A 21,169-nucleotide genomic window follows, 5' to 3' on the forward strand; every position below is an offset into this window, starting at 1 on the left:
TAAAAATAAGTTACTGAAATAATGTACATTTATAACAAACAAAAAGATTTTTCATTTGTCATGGTTAAGCAGGAACGAATGTAAAAATATTTATTCACTAACGCTCAGCATATTTATTTATTTATTCGCTAACCCTCAGCCAAATCCCAAATGGAAATATGCACCATCAACGAACATATTGTTTCCTATATATAAATTAAGTTTATTCAAAATTTCAAATCTATAGGTCAGTTCGTTTTGAGATATCGTTCGGACAGATGGACACACATGTAAAAGTAAACATATTCTATGTTATTATAATATACCATCCGTATATCACAAGTAAACCTCGTATCCCAGGTCAATATACATGTAAACTGTATACCATAAAAGGTGTCTGTAGTGCTCAGAAGTTAAATACTGTTTCTGTTAATTACGAGTAGCCTATAACAGGTGAGGGCTCGTGTGCGTGTGTGTGTGAGAGAGCGAGAGGTGCGGAAGGGGAGTAGATGTTATCGCGGTATCAGTAGAGATAGCGGGTTATCATTGTTATCAGACCGATGTGGCCCCGGTGCTAATGAAATGCCATACACACAGTAACTGCCCTATGGACCTCTCTCTATTGTTTTCATTATGTAGAGTCGTTTCTGGCCGCGGCGCGGCGACAGAGTGTAAGCTTTAATCGCTCTCAGTCTGCCGACAAACGGCAAATCAGATCATCAAACAAACAAACCTCAATTTACACTGATTTGATGGAGAGGGATCAACTGTAGTCTGGAAATTACACACTAAGTTCCAGTTTGAATTAAATACAGTTCAATACTATGTCGTTGTTACAAATTGCGATTAAATAGAAATTTGAGGATAATTTGTTATAACGTTGAAAGTTCTTACACTCTGTATGTGCCTTTTGTGGATTTCAACTACTTCCAACTATAGACCTCTCTGTTCTACAGGTTCCAAAGTTTCGATGTTAATTTTACAAGAGTTGTTTTGTTTAGTTTAAAACAGCTGATTACTAAAATATATGTGCTACTCAGGCTCAGCTACTCTCAACCTGCTAACCAACATGCTACAAGGTTATTTCTGTATGATGTTTTACACTCGTAATCCGTATGCTACTTCTGATATTTCAAATCATAAAAATTATTAATCCCAAAAAGATTTTCAATGTCAATCAAAATCCATTTGTGTAATATTACAATATTGTCTCCTAGAAGAAGACTATATTGTAATTCTTGAGAAAATCTCCTTTAGAAGCAAATTTCCCCAAGCCTGTATGTTTTTAACTCTTTCTTACCCACCTTGTGCTATAAGGAAAGAAAAACCCTAGAACTTTTGTAGCAACAAAGTTCAAAATTTCATTTTAACATACTTGCTAAATCTATTACAAGAACATTTAAAGACAAACATACAGCTCAAACGACTAATAAGAACTTTGTTCTTCCATTGGCGAATTTATAAATCATTCCTTGATTATTCATACTACTATTATGAATTAAGAATGGTGATTCTTCCCATATTTATATCTTTACGTGTTTTCATATTCATCTCATATTCTTGTTTCGCAGATTGTTTCAATAGGATGTAACAATAAAATGCGTCATACTAAAATGTTTACGCGTCTGGATGTTAGGCCCCATCTCCTGGTGGAGCACGCCTTCGAATTTTTAAATTGCCCAAGAAATAGGGCTTTTATATAACATGTTCACACAAATTGTTTTTATACTTTCACAAATCCTCCAGTTTATTTATTAGCACTTTGTTATCATAATGTGAATGTATAGCTAACCATAGCTACTTGTAAAATATTGACGTGGTATTGCTATATCATTTGTATGCTAGGACGAATGAATTTGATTTTGAATTTAATAACTGAAGAGAAGCAGATTTTGTATCACTCCATAATATATAACACCATAGAGTAGAATCGGACCTCATTAATAATTACAGTTCGATATCGATACCGATACTGATAACGAATGCCGATAACGAACCAACACTGAATGCCGAAATGCTTGTCAAGAAAGTACCAAGATGTATAATGTCATCATGTTTCATTGTAAGAGTTGCTCTCCCTATTGAAAAACTATTTCAATAAAAGAAACACCCATTTGTTGAATAATTTAAAATTTAATGGATGAGGCATTTCAACATCAAGCCATCGTCAGGCATCTCTGTGTTAAAGGTCCTTTGCATTAAATTTAAGATTATTGAACCGTTGCGTGTTCCTTTTTCTGCGATGTATAATACGAGTATGTATTCTGTATTAATGTGAAAAATACAATATAACTAAACTGTTGTTCCCGCGCATATTTTTTATCACACTTTGAATGGATACCTAAAACCTTAATGTTGTGGGTTCCACGCGCAAGGACCCCTCATAAACTACACAAGTGGCCATTATTATGACAGGACGGTGCCGAATCTCCAGCCAGCGGGACCACCGGGCTTCTGGGAAATGTTGGGACGCGGAAGCATCCCCGGGAAATATAATAGATGCGGGACAGAGCTCAGATGGGATCGCCGGGTGAATGTTAAGGTGAGGCGGGTTCTGGGAAGGGGTCCGGACTGGCGCGGCCGCAGGTCGATTACCGAACACCTGGGAGAACAGGCTAACGCCTGGGATCGCTCACCACTCGGCACGTTCGATCTGTTAACACAGATATCGTTAATTGTAGACCGGCTAGCCGCATAACATTGTGTGTTCAGCTTACCCACTCCACGACCTAGAGTAAAAATAACATTATTCATGAACACTCATTAACTGGCGATGGAAGGGCTCAGTGGCGAACTGAGGGGGAATCGATTGGGTAGACATGAACTCTGCACTGGATGGCCCAACTGTAGGTGTACAGTAGAGAGTGCATAGGGGATGAGGATTCGTGAACACTCAGTAACTGGCGATGGAAGGGCTCAGTGCTGAACTGAGGGAGAATCGATTGGGTAGACATGAACTCTGCACTGGATGGCCCAACTGTAGGTGTACAGTAGAGAGTGCATTGAGACTGCGGATTCATGGACACTCATTAACTGGCGATGGAAGGGCTCAGTGGCGAACTGAGGGGGAATCGATTGGGTCGACATGAACTCTGCACTGGATGGCCCAACTGTAGGTGTACAGTAGAGAGTGCATTGGGACTGAGGATTCATGGACACTCATTAACTGGCGATGGAAGGGCTCAGTGGCGAACTGAGAGGGAATCGATTGGGTCGACATGAACTCTGCACTGGATGGCCCAACTGTAGGTGTACAGTAGAGAGTGCATTGAGACTGAGGATTCATGGACACTCATTAACTGGCGATGGAAGGGCTCAGTGGCGAACTGAGGGGGAATCGATTGGGTCGACATGAACTCTGCACTGGATGGCCCAACTGTAGGTGTACAGTAGAGAGTGCATTTGGACTGAGGATTCATGGACACTCATTAACTGGCGATGGAAGGGCTCAGTGGCGAACTGAGGGGGAATCGATTGGGTAGACATGAACTCTGCACTGGATGGCCCAACTGTAGGTGTACAGTAGAGAGTGCATTGGGACTGAGGATTCATGGACACTCATTAACTGGCGATGGAAGGGCTCAGTGGCGAACTGAGGGGGAATCGATTGGGTCGACATGAACTCTGCACTGGATGGCCCAACTGTAGGTGTACAGTAGAGAGTGCATTGGGACTGAGGATTCATGGACACTCATTAACTGGCGATGGAAGGGCTCAGTGGCGAACTGAGAGGGAATCGATTGGGTCGACATGAACTCTGCAACGGATCGGCCCAACTGTAGTTGTACAGTAGAGAGTGCATTGGGACTGAGGTGGATTTTAGTCAGTCCCAATCAATCACCTAAAATCAGGCGTGAGTAAATCTAACTTAGCTTTATGCTACGCCTTTACCACAACTATGCCTCTCTCCCCTTCCTACCAAGGACAGGTTTTCATTACTATTTGAAATGCCATTTTTGTAACTTGTCCTAACTGATGTATTTTGTTTTCATTTATATTTTAATGCACTGTCTTTTTCAGATATATTGCATTTTACGATCTATTTATTTTATATAAAAAATGCGTATATATTTACATACAAAGCTAGTCTCATTTGCAAAATATTTTGTAAATTTAAAATAATGTCTTCTTTAGTATCGCTCTTTGTCTTAGTATTTTCTTTGGTATCTTCTTAGTACATAGTCTCGATTAAAACTTTTAGTAGGAAAAAATATTACTTAAAAATTTATAGCCCCCTTAATGCTAATCTTACTCTGTTCAAAGCCATTTCTTGAATACAGTGTCAATGAAACTTTTACTGGTGATTTGCGTATGTGTCTAATTGTATAATAAAAATTTACTTTACTTATTTAGTTTTTTCTTGTTTAAAAATCTTATTTAAAACGAATACGTACAGCCACATCACCCTTTTACGTACTCTGTTTAAATCCATTACTTTAATTTAACTATGGACGAAAACTCGAATATTTACTTTATTTCTAAGAATAAATCGATTGAATGTACTAAAAATAACATTCCAAGACAATTTTGTTTAAAAAGAGTATCTGAATTAAATATTACAGTAAAATAAGGAGAGATGTCCGCGTTTTGTTCCCTAAATTGACTCCGCAGAGGCCAGATTGTCCGGCAGCGGAGTCGGCGCATGCGCATTACTAATCCGCGGCGGTCCGTAATGAACAACAGCGTTTCGTGCAGTGGATCTGCCCGTTGTGTTCGGGACATTTATTTATTGGGACACCGGTAAATTGGATGAACCAGAGTGGAGAGAGAACGCAGTCGACCGCTGGGCAAGGGGAGAGGGAGGGGGGAGAAAAAGATCACTTAGAGGAGAAAACGATTTATCTAAGAGCTGTGACAATGGTACATATGTCTTGTGTCCTTTGTTTTTGTCCGAGCGAGACAGATATATAGAAGTGCAAGCGAAGGGGAGGAGGGGTGGGGTGATAGGGGTTGTATGTGTTATCTACCTATAAATATTTAATTTCTGTTCTGAAGCATTCCTGCCACAATGGCTTGTAGCAATCTGTTAGCGATAATTGCGCGCATATTGTATCGGCGGGACGCGTATTTATGGCACATACCTCGCGCGTAGTTGGCGTTCCGTCCGTGTCGCTCAACCTGAGCCTGGACATCGTGACCTGCGAGGGTCAGAGGGCACCATACCGATCTTACAGTTCACCGGATATAATCATATGCACAATATTCCGATATTTACATTTGGAACTTCAGTTTACAAAAGATGAATCGTATTGTAAACAGTTTATCAGCTCAAATTACAATTTTTCTTTAAAAAATTGTTTTATGAATTTTAAGTCAGAAGAACTAAATGTAAAAGACTAAATATCTCGTGGATTACCAGGCCAAGCCTTTATAACCACACTTAATAACTACTCTTTTTGCACTGTACTCTTTATTCGCAGATGATGACCATTCAAACAGGTTCATAACACCTTAGAATAGCCTATTTGTTAAACTGTTAATCACTGAATAAATTTTACATCACTTCATCGTATTTTACGATTATTTAAATAAAATACATTTTTATGCCGCTTAATTTGCCACAGCGTTAATAATATTGTAAGTTGTGTTTTATGGGTTTTAACTGCTTGCTTTGTAAGTACAGACAGTACAAGTACAACAAAACCGTCAAGGAATAAATAGGAAGAGTTAGAACAGACAATTCTTATCGTAATTTGTTCAAAGTATTCCTTTCGTTAGCACTTAGATTAAAAGATGCTCGTGAGATAACATAAGCAGACTGATTACACGTATAAACAAGGCCTATAAGTAATATCGCACCTTTCGAAAATCGTGCAACAAATGTAAATATGTCTAATATTTCTTTAACTTTTTGGAATAAGCTTCTGAAGAAAATATGTAAATAGTCTAATTGTTGTTATACACTGATAAACACTGTAGGTAAATTGCAAAGGTATATCTTTGTTGTGTAATGGACGGCTCTGTAATCGAGATATCATGGATTAGATCCTCAGATGGATAAATAAAAATGTATAAATAAACCAGTAAACTTCGAAGCATGTATACATTATAGTTAAGACTTTAAATGATAAAAATTAAAATGCCACTTGTCCCATTAACCAATTTTAAGACGTTCTACTAATAGCCTGGCTGTACTGATTTAGCCAGGGAGAGATTTAGCACATCGACAATAATTAGAAACTTCAAATTTCAGTTTTTTTACCATATTTTTATATTAGAGTGGTAACGATGACCTAGAATATTGTGACTGATGTCTCATTGTAACAACATGATTATTATGCATCCAAACGATTTTTAGGTAGATTTCATTGAAATATGCCTAAAGAAATATGCCCTCATGATGGAATTTCCGGCTGATTTTTGAAATTTTCTACAATGATGGCCCAAAGAATCCAAAACCACCATAATCCCATAATCCGAATATACACATGATACATAAAATGTTTGTATTGTATGGGATAAACCTCGTTTTATATTTGAAATAAAATATTTATTTGTTTATTAAGTGAAAACCAACACTTTACAATGAAGTGGCATATCACGTCTATTACAATGAAAGTTTAAATTATGTTTAAACAGTTTAAAAAGATAGGAATTCAAGTTCATTAAAACGTCACACCAAAATGTAATATTAAATGTTTTGAAAGAGAAAGTCTCGTCTTCATACTAATTTGGCTCATTTTTTACGTTTTACCAGTATAGAAACACTTAATTAACTATTGTTTTATCTATTACAGATACTTTTATAGCTTAACATAAACATGAATAAGATTTTAATTGCGATGATAACGTATATATTGGTGAATTGAGAGATCCTTACGCATTGAGTGATAATTCAGTCACATTTATCATGGTCCAAGTATTGCGAAAGTTGGCAGCAGTGAGGCAGGAAACTGAGTCTTATCGACAAAACCCGTAACTTAGGCTATAGGGAGAACCTCATGAAACGTCAGCCACGAAAATCCGAGTTTCCTTCATAGCGAATGTCATCAATAGTCGTGGATGAAGACGGCCACGGATTTGTGTTTCTAATCAGACATTAGAGTCGAGAATGTTGCTGGATATCCAGGTAAACCACTCGTATGTAGCCAAGTCTGCAGCAGTAGGCTAGGAAGGACAAGACAACTATAATGAGGTTTTGGTCATATAGTATATTATGGGAGAGCCTCAGGCTAAGATTGACTATTTGGCGAGAGTTAACATAAATGGATCTGTTAACTATACGTTTTGGTTTCGTTATCAGTCATTAAATTTTACGATAAATTGCAGGAGAAAGGGAGAGCCCTAGAAACCATATCCACACTGTAAATCCGGGTTGACTACATGGCGAAAACCAATATCAATACCTGGTACCAGGAAAGGCAATACTCATCCATTAGTATGGAAACATATTAGTATAGACTGAAGCATTGGATGAACCCTCGGCGTCGGATTTGATGCATAACGAGCGTTAACGGCAGTGGGTCAGAAGATACAATTATTTGTATTTCTACTCTGATATATTCAAATCACGAAGGAAATAGAAAGAAAGATCAAGGCTAGAACATTAATTAGGCGCTTAAGTCATCAATGTTATCAGTAATTGTTTGTAAAAGCCAAAGTATTATGTCTTAACTAAATCATTGAAGTCATGGTAACAGATCGTAAGTGCCTCCGATAATAAAAATTACACATGTCACTAAACACACGTGGAAGTACTGACTTACATTTGATCTGCTATGAACTAGGATACAGAAACGTTCAGAGCAGTTTAATAAATTCACACCCTCACAGTTTAACAGATAATACACTTTCATGGATTCAACTAGGTTTATCCCTCCTGTAGAGTGCACCGACAAACACACACTGCTTAATCTCAAGCATATAGTTGTAGAGAACTTGTGGACACTGTTCACTGACCTGGTTAACTAGACAACACAGTAGGCATTTCGAACATTCCTCATTCCTCAAATGTTGGCGGACAACGGTAGTGAACCTGAGTGCACCGACAAACATACACTGCTCAATCTCAAGCAGAAAGTGGTAGTGAACCTGTGGACACTGTACGCTGACCTGGTCAACTAGACAACACAGTAGGCATTCCGAACATTCCTCATTCCTCAAGTGTTGGCAGACAACGGTAGTGAACCTGAGTGCACCGACAAAGATACACTGCTCAATCGCAAGCAGACAGTGGTAGTGAACCTGTGGACACTGTACGCTGACCTGGTTCACTAGACAACACAGTAGGCATTCCGAACATTCCTCATTCCTCAAGTGTTGGCAGACAGAGGTAGTGAACTTGCGGACATTGTACGTTGAACTGGTCAACTAGACAACACAGTAGGCATTCCGAACATTCCTCATTCCTCAAGTGTTGGCAGACAGAGGTAGTGAACTTGCGGACACTGTACGTTGAACTGGTCAACTAGACAACACAGTAGGCATTCCGAACATTCCTCATTCCTCAAGTGTTGGCAGACAGAGGTAGTGAACTTGCGGACACTGTACGCTGAACTGGTCAACTAGACAACACAGTAGGCATTCCGAACATTCCTCATTCCTCAAGTGTTGGCAGACAGAGGTAGTGAACTTGCGGACACTGTACGCTGAACTGGTCAACTAGACAACACAGTAGGCATTCCGAACATTCCTCATTCCTCAAGTGTTGGCAGGCAGAGGTAGTGAACTTGTGGACACTGTACGTTGAACTGGTCAACTAGACAACACAGTAGGCATTCCGAACATTCCTCATTCCTCAAGTGTTGGCAGGCAGAGGTAGTGAACTTGCGGACATTGTACGCTGAACTGGTCAACTAGACAACACAGTAGGCATTCCGAACATTCCTCATTCCTCAAGTGTTGGCAGGCTGAGGTAGTGAACCTGAGTGCACCGACAAACATACACTGCTCAATCTCAAGCAGAAAGTGGTAGTGAACCAGTGGACACTGTTCGCTGATGTGGTCAACTAGACAACACAGTAGGCATTGCGAACATTCCTCATTCCTCAAATGTTGGCAGACAACGGTAGTGAACCTGAGTGCACCGACAAAGATACACTGCTCAATCGCAAGCAGACAGTGGTAGTGAACCTGTGGACACTGTACGCTGACCTGGTTAACTAGACAACACAGTAGGCATTCCGAACATTCCTCATTCCTCAAGTGTTGGCAGGCAGAGGTAGTGAACTTGTGGACATTGTACGTTGAACTGGTCAACTAGACAACACAGTAGGCATTCCGAACATTCCTCATTCCTCAAGTGTTGGCAGGCAGAGGTAGTGAACTTGTGGACACTGTACGCTGAACTGGTCAACTAGACAACACAGTAGGCATTCCGAACATTCCTCATTCCTCAAGTGTTGGCTGGCTGAGGTAGTGAACTTGTGGAAACTGTACGTTGAACTGGTCAACTAAACAACACAGTAGGCATTCCGAACATTCCTCATTCCTCAAGTGTTGGCAGACAGAGGTAGTGAACTTGCGGACAATGTACGTTGAACTGGTCAACTAGACAACACAGTAAGCATTCCGAACATTCCTCATTCCTCAAGTGTTGGCAGGCAATACTGAAGTAAAGATCCTTTGTAGAATACCGATAATGCATCGGTCAACTAGTTACTTTGAAGACTAAAGCATTGTTTTAGCTTTACTCCTTGTAAAATTTATAAGTATTTGATTTGGAAGGAAGGGATTCCTTTATCAAATTTAACAAGTTGGAATGCTAAATTACTCGAGGTAGTTAATACAAGACACTTTATGAACTTCAAATACTATTTCGAACTACTCTCTTTTATAAAGAGCTCTTTTAAAATGGCTTAATTTTCCTACCCAACACTCTAATTATCCCATATTTACTCTCTTTACTAATTTTAAAAGTGGAAGTAGGTAATCCTTGTTTCGATATTGTTATAATATTTAAAGGTAATACTGTATACAAATAATTTATTATAAGAAAATAAACTTTGTACATATTCATATATGTACTTTGGGTATATATGTATATATTTTATTAAAAGCAAGCGTTATTCATAATTAATTAAATTGAGACCCTGGCTAATTATATTGTATAGCAGTATCTATCTTATTTATGTAATTATAAATAATAAGTTTAATAGTAATAAGGCATTGACTTTATGCTAATTAAAAATGGCTAAATCTGAAATGATTCAATAATTATAATTGGCTGAGCATTAGCAACATCGATCACTCGTGGGGATGGAAGAGTGATGTTTCTATACGTCTGTCATCTATACGCACTAAAACTTTGGCTTAAAATTATGCTTGAAGCTTCATCCTAATACTATTATAAATTCAAAAGTGAGTTTGTTTGTTAGTTTTGCTTTCACGTTTAAACTATTCAACCGATTGTACTGAAATTTTTAATGGACGTGGATAGGGTCCCTAAGACGAACAAAGGCCTATTCTTATTTAGTAAATCCTTCCGGGCTACGACCCACTGGTCTTTAAAGCGTCAAAAACCCCATCTTGGTTTCTAAAGTTGTATAATATGAATTTAAAGAGCCAGTAAATTCATTTAACTATTACGTGTAAACATTGTATTATGACAGCACGACCATAGGCCTATGTTTAATTACTTTAACCAATCTATCTGTATATATATATATATAAATGCGAATGTTTGTTTGTATGTTCCGTTATAACTCTGGAACCAATGCACGAAACATCGTGAAATTTTGTACAGTGATTCTACACGTTCCTGGAAGTAACATAGGCATACTTTTAGAGAGGTATTGGTCCAATTTTAATAGTTTATTTCATTAATTTTTTAATTATAAATTGTTGTTGATGTTGGTGTGTTTTATATTGGATCCAACAGACTGCGCTACGACACGTAATACAAAGCTAACTGATACTTAACAGCTGATAATACTTTCAGCTGAAGTTCATCAAAGAGGCAGAAACATTTGTTTACATTTAAAATTTAAAACATTTTTATTGTAAAGTGCTTTATCAGTAGTGTTTTTAAATTCAGATTGCATCAATGATCAATAAACTATTTAATTCAAAGAAAATACTATTAAACGCTATTAAGAAAACAACCTCATTATACTAATCCGTGAATGTTTGCACATAAGGTAATCGAATTTGGTTACATCGAAGGTAAATGAAAAGAGCCGAAAGAAGACACTTTATGATCGAAACTTGGTTTCTTTGATACATTTTCTTGAAGGCACACTCCTAAAATAATACTGGAAATATCTTAGACAGAAAATTAATTTTAACAGACCGAATGTGATTCTTTATAACCTAGTTAGTTTACCGAGATTCATCCGTATACAGTAACTGTTCTGAATAACTTATCAACACCTAGCAAAAACCACGAAAGATAGAGGCAGGAATATATATACATACCTTCATAATGCGCCCAAGAGACTCACGAAGGAACGACTGTCAATTATCTGAGCAATGTTTAGAATGTGATAGAAAAAGAATAAGTGAATATAGTGTACTGTTTTCAACGGGAAATTGCGTGCGAAGCCGCGGGAAACTGCTAGTACTTTAAATATGTTTACACTTATAGAATGAACGTCTAAAAAAAGTAACAATACTTCTTATTTCAACATCTTAGGCAAACCAATTTATTTATTCTGAGTCACAAAGCAATACACGAGACACTAAATACAAATGCTATGACAGAAAATATCTAGGTGACATTGCATCCATTTCTCGCTGCTTATGTGTGATACTGATTAGGTATATGTAAATACTGATATAATTCCTAGACTGGACCGAGAAAACAGTATGAAATAGCGAACATGGATTGGGAAGCAACAACTTTAGTGTATCATGTATTATTTTTACGTATGGATGGCAACACTGTCATAATGTAAGTATTGCAATGTGTTATTATTGGTTATGTCAATTTAATTTTTAATTTCCAATAACAATATCTATATCCATACATTTTAGAAAACTATACTGTTTTGAATTCAACCTCATTACAAAATATATATATTGACCTATTTATATTGTTTCTCGGGGCAAAATAACAAATTTCAATATTACGTTGAAAATATAATTAATTCGAACTAAAATTGTAAAACCTGAAATTAGAATTACTCACAATTTTGCATAACTTCTGGCTCTCTTAATTATGAACATTGTAAAATGGGTACCTGATGCACGATATCGTATGACTAATTCCACTTCAAAAATATCATAGGACTCTATCACATTACATCACTAAGAAAATTATGAACTTCGACTTTGGAGTTCCTCTACATTGATCTAAAACAGTTCTAGTGTTACTGAAATCGTGGGAACTGTTCAAAACCAATATACCGAATGTTGCATAGAAGTTGCGGGCAAAGCCGCGGGTGTGTGCTAGTTTCTATATATAAACAACACTGAGTTTAATGATGGTGCATATCACTCCATAGGATTTGGCTGAGCGTTTAGCAAATATGTTTACAATGGTCTCAAGGGTAATCATAATAGCAACGAAAAAACAACAGAATAAATACATTTGTAAACAACCTGAGTTTATTTTAACATGTGACATATTAACACAATACGTAGCTTATCCGTACAATACATGGATACACAATAGAGTTAATATTAAACGTTAATGAGTACATTTGACTTCAGCCCAAACTTGCGTTGTAATACTCTAGTTTAGCGAAACTTGTATTATGTAAACACTGTAGTGAATCCTAACTCAATAAACAAAAAATGTGAATGTCTCAAGATCATGGTAAGATATCACGAAAAATTTCGTCAGCAAACTTTAACTTTTGCATGAAACTTCATTTATACATATACAAGAATCAGTTTTATTATGTAACATGTACAACCATGAATTTGGCTGAGCGTCATTGAAGCCTATCACTCAGGAGCTTGATCACAATTTCTCCTTTGTCTACTGGGGTGATGTACAAATTTCTTCTCTGTCGGTTCTTAGGATATATCGTGAATAAAATGAGCTATAGACTTGAAATTTTGCATAACCTTAGGATATTATGGGACGTGTGGTGTGGCGTACTCCTACCTTGATTTACGTACAATAATACAGGATTTTGATTTTCCCTGACGCGTATAACTTTTGATACTATCTTAAATATATAAAACATATTAATATGCCGAAAGATACGATCGTTTTCTCCCCACCCTTGCATTCACACTGTTTAAAAACTATTATTATTTTAAAATATACTTTGATCGCTTGAAGGTCCTTGTATTAAGGGTGAAATGCCTTAACTTTTTTCGAATATTATTTTAAAATGAAACAACAAATAAGTTGGCGGATTTTAGTTGTACCCTTAGATTGCCTAATCCAGCTGGACCCTCGGTCTTATCTCTTATCGGGTCTTAATGAAAGCTTAAGGTTGGCTTGGGTAGGCATCCCCTCTAATGTAAGGATTGTTTGTTACGGTGGTATATTGGGATTAAGCTAAGGCATAAAACTGGCCGAAGTTCCACATTTAAAAAAAGAAATTCAATTTTGAATCGATCTTAATGTCAAAGCTAAATTTTTAGCCTACTTTAACTAAATATACTTAGCTATATACCTGACTTAATAACATTTGTTTTGAAACTGATTTAGTTTAATAACCGAAATAGTTTTAATTTTTACGATTTATCTATGAGGAATTTGATGTAAGTTTGTATTTTTAAATCTGTAATATTACTACTGTATGTAGTCTACATGTTAATAAATTATTCTCCAAAAGATGCTCGGTTAGATAATGTGATATGATTCCAAACATTCTGTATACATATGTAGTTATCAATAAACCTAAAGGCTGGTTATTACACCTAGATCACAAAGACTCCTTCCCTCCTAGAATGTTTGTTAAAAATTGCACTCAATCTTATTAAGCCTGAAAAATACTTTTGTGTAATATATTAAAAAAAAAGTTAAACGCTATTCGGTGACATCATGGCACTCCAATACTTTTCTGTTTTTAATATAATCACAGGTCTATTTGTTGGAATGGTTCTTAACCAAAAATCTTAAACTACTCAAATAAGATATAAACAATCGAAAAATTTGCTGTGGTAAGTAGATAATTTTCAATAAAGCGGGAAACCAGTATAGTAGAACAGAACATAATGTCTAAACTATCGTATTACAATAATTATATAATATACAGTTATTATTGTACATTATAAAATATAAACAACAAAACTTTAAGTACAGAACGTGGAATCATGTATGTTGGGATTTAGTAAAAGATTACTGAGAAAATAAATATCTACTTTCTTAAACAGCCATAAAAGAATTGTATTAATTGACTTGTATTAATAGAATAAAATGAAAGTTTATTTCATCCAGTAGTTCAAAATAAAACATCATATATTTTTCTTTTAACCTATATTTTTTTAACAAACATTGTTTTTGTTACGTCAATATTTATTTAAACCAATAACCATTTTAAAACTAATGATAGTACTTAAATTATTAGACAAATATTCGTTATTACTAAGAAAACAATTTAAGTCAAAGTATAGTTTCAATTTCAACTGGAAATTTCGGAGTAAGAAATTCATACAGAAGAACTGAACACTGAGTATTTTAGATAATTGTTTTTATCAGACTTTATACTTTTTAGACCCGCAAAACATATACTGTAAAATACAAGAGAGTATCCATGTTACGTGACGTTTAAAAGATCTGTATTATTGGAAAGGAATGGATTACTTAAGGAGAGTTTGAAATAAACAATACAAATAACCAATAGGATTAGCAGAATTTGAGTGATTTGGTTTGGTAAGTGCGGTTAGGCTACGTGTTCTACTTTTGCACGTGTAGGAAATTTGTAATTAGGTAGTATTGGTTCAACGGTCTTTTATGACTAGATTAACGAGTTCATTCGTAGTTCCATAAATGTTCAATAAAATAAATACCAAAAACATAATGATGTAATAAAAACAAGTGTCTTCGACAAAAGTAGTAAATTTGTACTAAAATTCGTACTAAACTTGTTCTTTTTATGATATATATTGAGCGTAAATATACATATAATACACGTGTCTACATTTGGAAACTATTTGAGAATACCTACTGAAATTACATGAGTCAAGAGTGCAGAAATTACTGTACTCAAGTTCCGAAAATACCAACATAATTTCTTTTTGTAAGATTGTTCGTCTATAATCCCTGGTAATAAAATGAGAAATGGACACTTTGTGTGGGTACTCAGTATAACCACGTGACCATATGGCTACACTAGGCTGTTACGGTATAATCGATGTACTAACTAACTAGTTTTAAGCAAACGATAAAAGCGTTCAGTATGCGACTGAATTATAGAGTGTTCAAATTATATACCGATTTCAATATTAACAAAATTTTCAAAGTTTTTGTAAATCATGAGATTTTTTGTTATTAATACCGTTAATTTTGTAGGTAGAGTGATGTACAGTTTTACATAACCTGTATTTTTCTATATTGAAGTTAGGAGACAACGCTCCACGTTCCACTGGGGACAGACGATTAATCGAGAACTGACTACGGGGGTATCGCCGCAGTACGATCACCTCTAGCAATGCACACTGCACAGTGCACAGGTGCATTCGCCATGTTTCATAGCTCGCAACGCAAAGAGGAGGCGGTGAAATGAACTCGAGATATCGTGGGCAATAGTAACCACTCCCACCGGTTGTGTCTGGCGACCAATAGTGACATGCCAGCACGACTCCTCCTAGTCGCACGTCACTAGGCGTCTTATCTGCGAAAATATTTTATACAAATAAATTAATGACAGGGAATGTCTACGAGCAGAAAAATCTATCCGTTTTATAGAGAGGATTTAGAATATCTGAGAGTTAACGCATCATCTGGAATCGTTATGAACTCAATTCTTCTGATTCTGATCATTTATCAGATTTTACCGTACAAGAGCAAGGATAAAAAATAAATTTATATAAAGCTCGATGAGAATTTATCATCTACCTACTATCTACTGTTATCCTAAACAAATATATTTGCTTTGACGTTACATTTTTGTAGAATATAACAATATGTTTAACATGTGTTCAAATCTGCACGTTATGTTTAATTAGGTAACTATCATACATATCTCGCTCGCCTATTGTATCATTGTACCACCCAACAGCTTGCTTACACACTTATGTTCCTAAAACACAGGAGTAAGTTCTTGAAACATAATGGTCCTGTTTTAACATATAACGATGGCAAATTGTCACTTTATTATTCTTTTAAATCATCCATCTTCAACAATGAAGGTTAGAAAATGTGATTTTAATTTAATTTTAGCTCAAAAATACACTCAATATGTTAAGAAATTTAACTATAACATTACGTGATGTACAATTTGTACCTAACATTTCTTACCCTTGTAGTGATGCTTAGTTCTTAATGTCATGAATGTGTTAGAAGGAATTGTGCATTAAAATGACACAATTTTTATGTTTATCGATGAACAGCATTGATTAACGCCAGAATGATTATACTACTGAAGAGTCTTGAATTAATATGCGTAGCAGCTTCCTTATCACACTAGCCTACGCAGGCCTTGACGTCTCATATGTGTAAGAAATAATTCCCAAAAAGATTCAAATACAGTTGTCTAGCAAGGTGAATAGGGAGTTTGTTACATGTCTATTCGCAATTCGAAATGCCTTAGTTATGTTGAATCGAGCTTGAGTTAAAAATTTTAAACTCCTATTTTAATTTAATACCATTTTCTAAGCTGGCAAATAATAAAGATTATTTTGAGTGAGTACAGGGTTATTTTTTTATTTACCTAATAAAACTTGATACAAAAATTAAACAAGGAATGATATGGCAGATATGACTAAAACTAATGTAACACTGGCATGTTACACAATGTTACTTGCAACAATCTATTGATTTAGGACACTCTTAGCGTACAGTTTTTGTGTCCCGATTGTGATTACTTGCAGCCATTATTTCGATAATCTCAGACACATTAATTATAAAGGTGTAAACTTTGCAAATAACTAATTAAATTTAATCAAAACGTACAAACAAGCGTATACAAGAAAATAACTTCATGTGAAGACGAATGACGGAAGATTTCTACTGACAAGGATAGAAAAATTCTATAAGAAATACTGGAACTTAAAGGGATTGTAATGGTTAATTTCTAAAAGCCGTCCATGGAACTTTATTCCTTGAAAAAACACATTTAGATTTTCATTACTTTTACGTATAACAGAGGTACTGACAAAAAGGCAATTTACAGTATAGCTCACGCCAAGTTGGTAGTAGATTGGAATTTATGCACCGGTCGTTAACATGTGAATATTTGTACAGATTTCGTTAGAGTTATTTAGATTAATTCGTTAGAATGGACAATGATGAAAAATAATCTTGTTTGTACATTTTATTGATAATTGACATCTGTGCAACCAGTTCCTATGTTATATGTTTCTTTTAGTAAATAACAAGCATTATCAAATTTTAAATCCTATACATACATTTTTTATTTCCTAAAACGGTTAATTTCGTCATACAACGATTTCTAAAACATGTTATCACTTTCCAAACTAATGGTTACTGAAGTGTCCACCCTCTTGTGTGTAAACATTTAAAATTGACGACCAATATAAAACACAGAATAGGTGGTGGGTCGGAGGAACGTCAGCAGCAGCTGATAATGGCGATGCGATCAGCTGACATGTGTAGTCAGTAGCCGATTTTAAAACGGAGCGCGGCGCGGCGCGGCAGGCGCAGCAGTTAATGGAAAATCACGCGCGACTAGTCGCGTTCAAAGGCCGATTGTTCATCTGTTTTTGCTCTCTGTATTTTCGCTTGAATTGTTCGTGCTCCATGTTGTTATCATGTCTCCTTTGTTCACGTTTTAATTGACTTTTCATAAACATTTTGTTTTGGAGATGATTGGTAATTTGACGTGCTGAATGGGCGACAAGCAGACGCTCCACGATAACCATTCCCATAATGCAGCGCGGCGCGGCGCAGCGACCCTCCTCCCCCCCGCCTCCACGTGAGCTTCGACTGACCCCCGATATTGTTGTTAGTTGATTATTTTGTTAACTCTCATCTCCCGAACAATCGGCTTTATTGGGTTCGATTGTGCGTCCCTGATATTGGAGTTAATTTTGGAAACGGCCTCTCGTTTTCAGTGATTTCCACCAGAAACGAAACCAAAATTAATTTAATTATTCGTGTTATTCCTCCTGCTCTACTATTGTGTTCGAGTTAAATATACTCTCTAAATTGGTGACAATTCTTTACTTTATTAAAGTCATGGGAAGTAAAAATAACCAACGAACAAATTTCAAGTGAATGTATTGGTTTTTTTATATTAAATTATGAATAGTCTTCAGCTTAAAGTAGAAATGTCTTACATATATTTAATATATAATATATATTTAAAAAATATACATATCCTAGATCCTCCTAAAAAGAATTTTATCCAGCACACAAGCACCATAATATTGTAATACATGAAAACAAATTCACCTTTCCAACTCCAAATTCCAATTCTGAACGTTTTATGGACTCACTTAACAATGAAGAAGATCCAAGCTATAACAGTTAATAATAAACTGATTCAACGGAGTGTCATAAGGCTTCATAAGTCTTTACCGAACAGACTTTACATTTTTTCCCGGATAGTGACTTTCCTGAATTGTACTCTTTTTGATCTTTGACCTTTTGCTCAAAAAACAATTCTTTCTTTAACCAAGAGGAACCTCCGACCAAGTTTCAAGTGTATAGTACCTAAGCGGAATCAAGCCTTCAAAACCAAAGGTTTGATGTTGATGATCGCTAGCGTAAGAACGACACGGTAGAGTAGAGTAACTCTCTAGAACGGACTCTCTACAAACAATTCTCGCTCAGACCGACACATAGACTGACAAACAGATGGACACACAGACCAACCACACAGACCGACAAACAGATGGACACACAGACCGACCACACAGACCGACACACAGATGGACACACAGACTGACCACACAGACCGACACACAGATGGACACACAGACTGACCACACAGACCGACAAACAGATGGACACACAGACCGACCACACAGACCGACAAACAGATGGACACACAGACCGACCACACAGACCGACACACAGATGGACCACACAGACCGACAAACAGATGGACACACAGACCGACCACACAGACCGACACACAGAAGGACACACAGACTGACCACACAGACCGACACACAGATGGACACACAGACTGACCACACAGACCGACACACAGATGGACACACAGACCGACACACAGATGGACACACAGACTGACCACACACACCGACAAACAGATGGACACACAGACCGACCACACAAACCGACAAACAGACAAATACACAGAAGGACATACAAAGTCCTATTTTTGTCCTGTCGGTTCCATAATAAATATGTGTGACAGTTAAAAGTACGGTTTATAAAATTAAATTAATACTCTGGCGAGAGGGTATTAAAATACTGTACAACGCTAACACTTGGATTTAAACAATCCTATATCACGTTATTATTAGAAAAGTAGCCTCGAAAAGTGTTTGATATAAATATAGAATTATAAACCTTTTAATGGATTCTATTTGTACAATGTACATTTCGAATTCAAGGAATTCATCATCAGGTACAGGTAGATGAAGTAAATAAATAATTGAAACCAAATTTTCATATGTTTTTTAACCACCTTAGTGGCCAAATGTTTGTATTTAATTTTATATGTGATCAATTTATATCGTTTTAAAGTCTATCCAATGATAACTTTTTTTAAATCTTTGTCATTTAATAGTACATTATGAATAATTTTGTCACTTTTATAAATTTCAAAACGTTCTAAAGTTGACAATATGTGACTTTTTGTGTGAATGACAAATTTCAAGATGGTTTTCAATGTTTGTGTATGTGTGTCCGGTGTTATTTAAATTGTTAGCATATATTGATGTTAATTATATCTCCAATTCTTTTATATGTTCATTAAATATAATTTTGAAGGATCGGCCGGTTTGTCCAATATAGTGGTTCTGACAATCATTTAAATTTAACTTTTATACTCCACTATTGTTAAATTTTGAACTTTTATTTTGGTTTTTTGTATTACTTTTGTTTTTGATTATAAGGCCGAGGTAGTTAGAAGTTTTGAAAGCCCATTGATATCCTTGTTCATAAAATGATTTGTTAATCTTTTGGCAGTGTTTACCCAGGTAGTCTGATCAAATGAATTTGATATATTTTTCTTCTTTCTTCTTGTTATCTTTCTTTGTTTGGTTCTTCGATAATACATCAATCATATTTGGCTTGCATCCATTATTTTGGGCGATATATTTAATAATATTTTATTCTTTATCAAAATGCTATATCATTTCATGTAATGTGCTTTCAATTGATCTTTATTTTGAATCAGAAAAAAGAGTAGCTAGTTCATTCGTTTATAGTTGGTGATTGATTAGGTGTTTGAATTGGCTTGTTTAGGAACGGTGTGAACAGGTAACAGCCAGGAATGAACAATAACACCATTCCATCATATAAAACAATTGCGTTATAAATTTACTGTACACATTTTTATGAGAAAGCACTCAAACTCTGCTTCGTAGACTTGCATCACTACAGATTTTACTGTTACGGGATCGGATTTTAATATGAAATCGTTCTAGATTTTTTTCTTCTATAAGAAATATATTATGTTATATTTTTATTTATTTATTTCATATAGATATGTACAGTAATAGAATACATATAGATAACACGAGAAGGTTCCCACACGCTTGTCTGTGCGTAAGAAAGAGTCCAATCCATATCCACTCGATTTTTTTATCACAATGTACTAATACACAATATATGATTTAGAAGAAAATTAAAGTTTTATAACTGAAAGATACCTAGAGTAGCTTGTACCAAAATAATCGGAAGAGATTTGAGGCGGAGTTGCCACATCGCTGCTGACTATCAGCTGTTTCCTAATGATGATAAGGATCAGTCATTTGTCATGCATGCTCTTCAAAGTGGCAACAGTGTTGTGTGCAGGCCGTAGAGGGGGATATAAAACACATCAGCCATTATCAGACTATTTTAGAGCAGGATGCTCTATACATGCTATTTTTGTATATGATAAAAATGCAAGCAGAAAGGATCTTATCGTCTTATTTTGCAATGATAGACAAAGTGCAGGAATGGTAACTATCCACATATTCTATTTAGATGTGCAATGGACCTACATGTCAAATGTGCAATAAAATAAAATGAACGTAATGTGAATTTGAA

This window comes from Homalodisca vitripennis, chromosome 1 (assembly GCF_021130785.1).
Source record: "Homalodisca vitripennis isolate AUS2020 chromosome 1, UT_GWSS_2.1, whole genome shotgun sequence".
In the NCBI taxonomy this organism is placed as follows: domain Eukaryota; kingdom Metazoa; phylum Arthropoda; class Insecta; order Hemiptera; family Cicadellidae; genus Homalodisca; species Homalodisca vitripennis.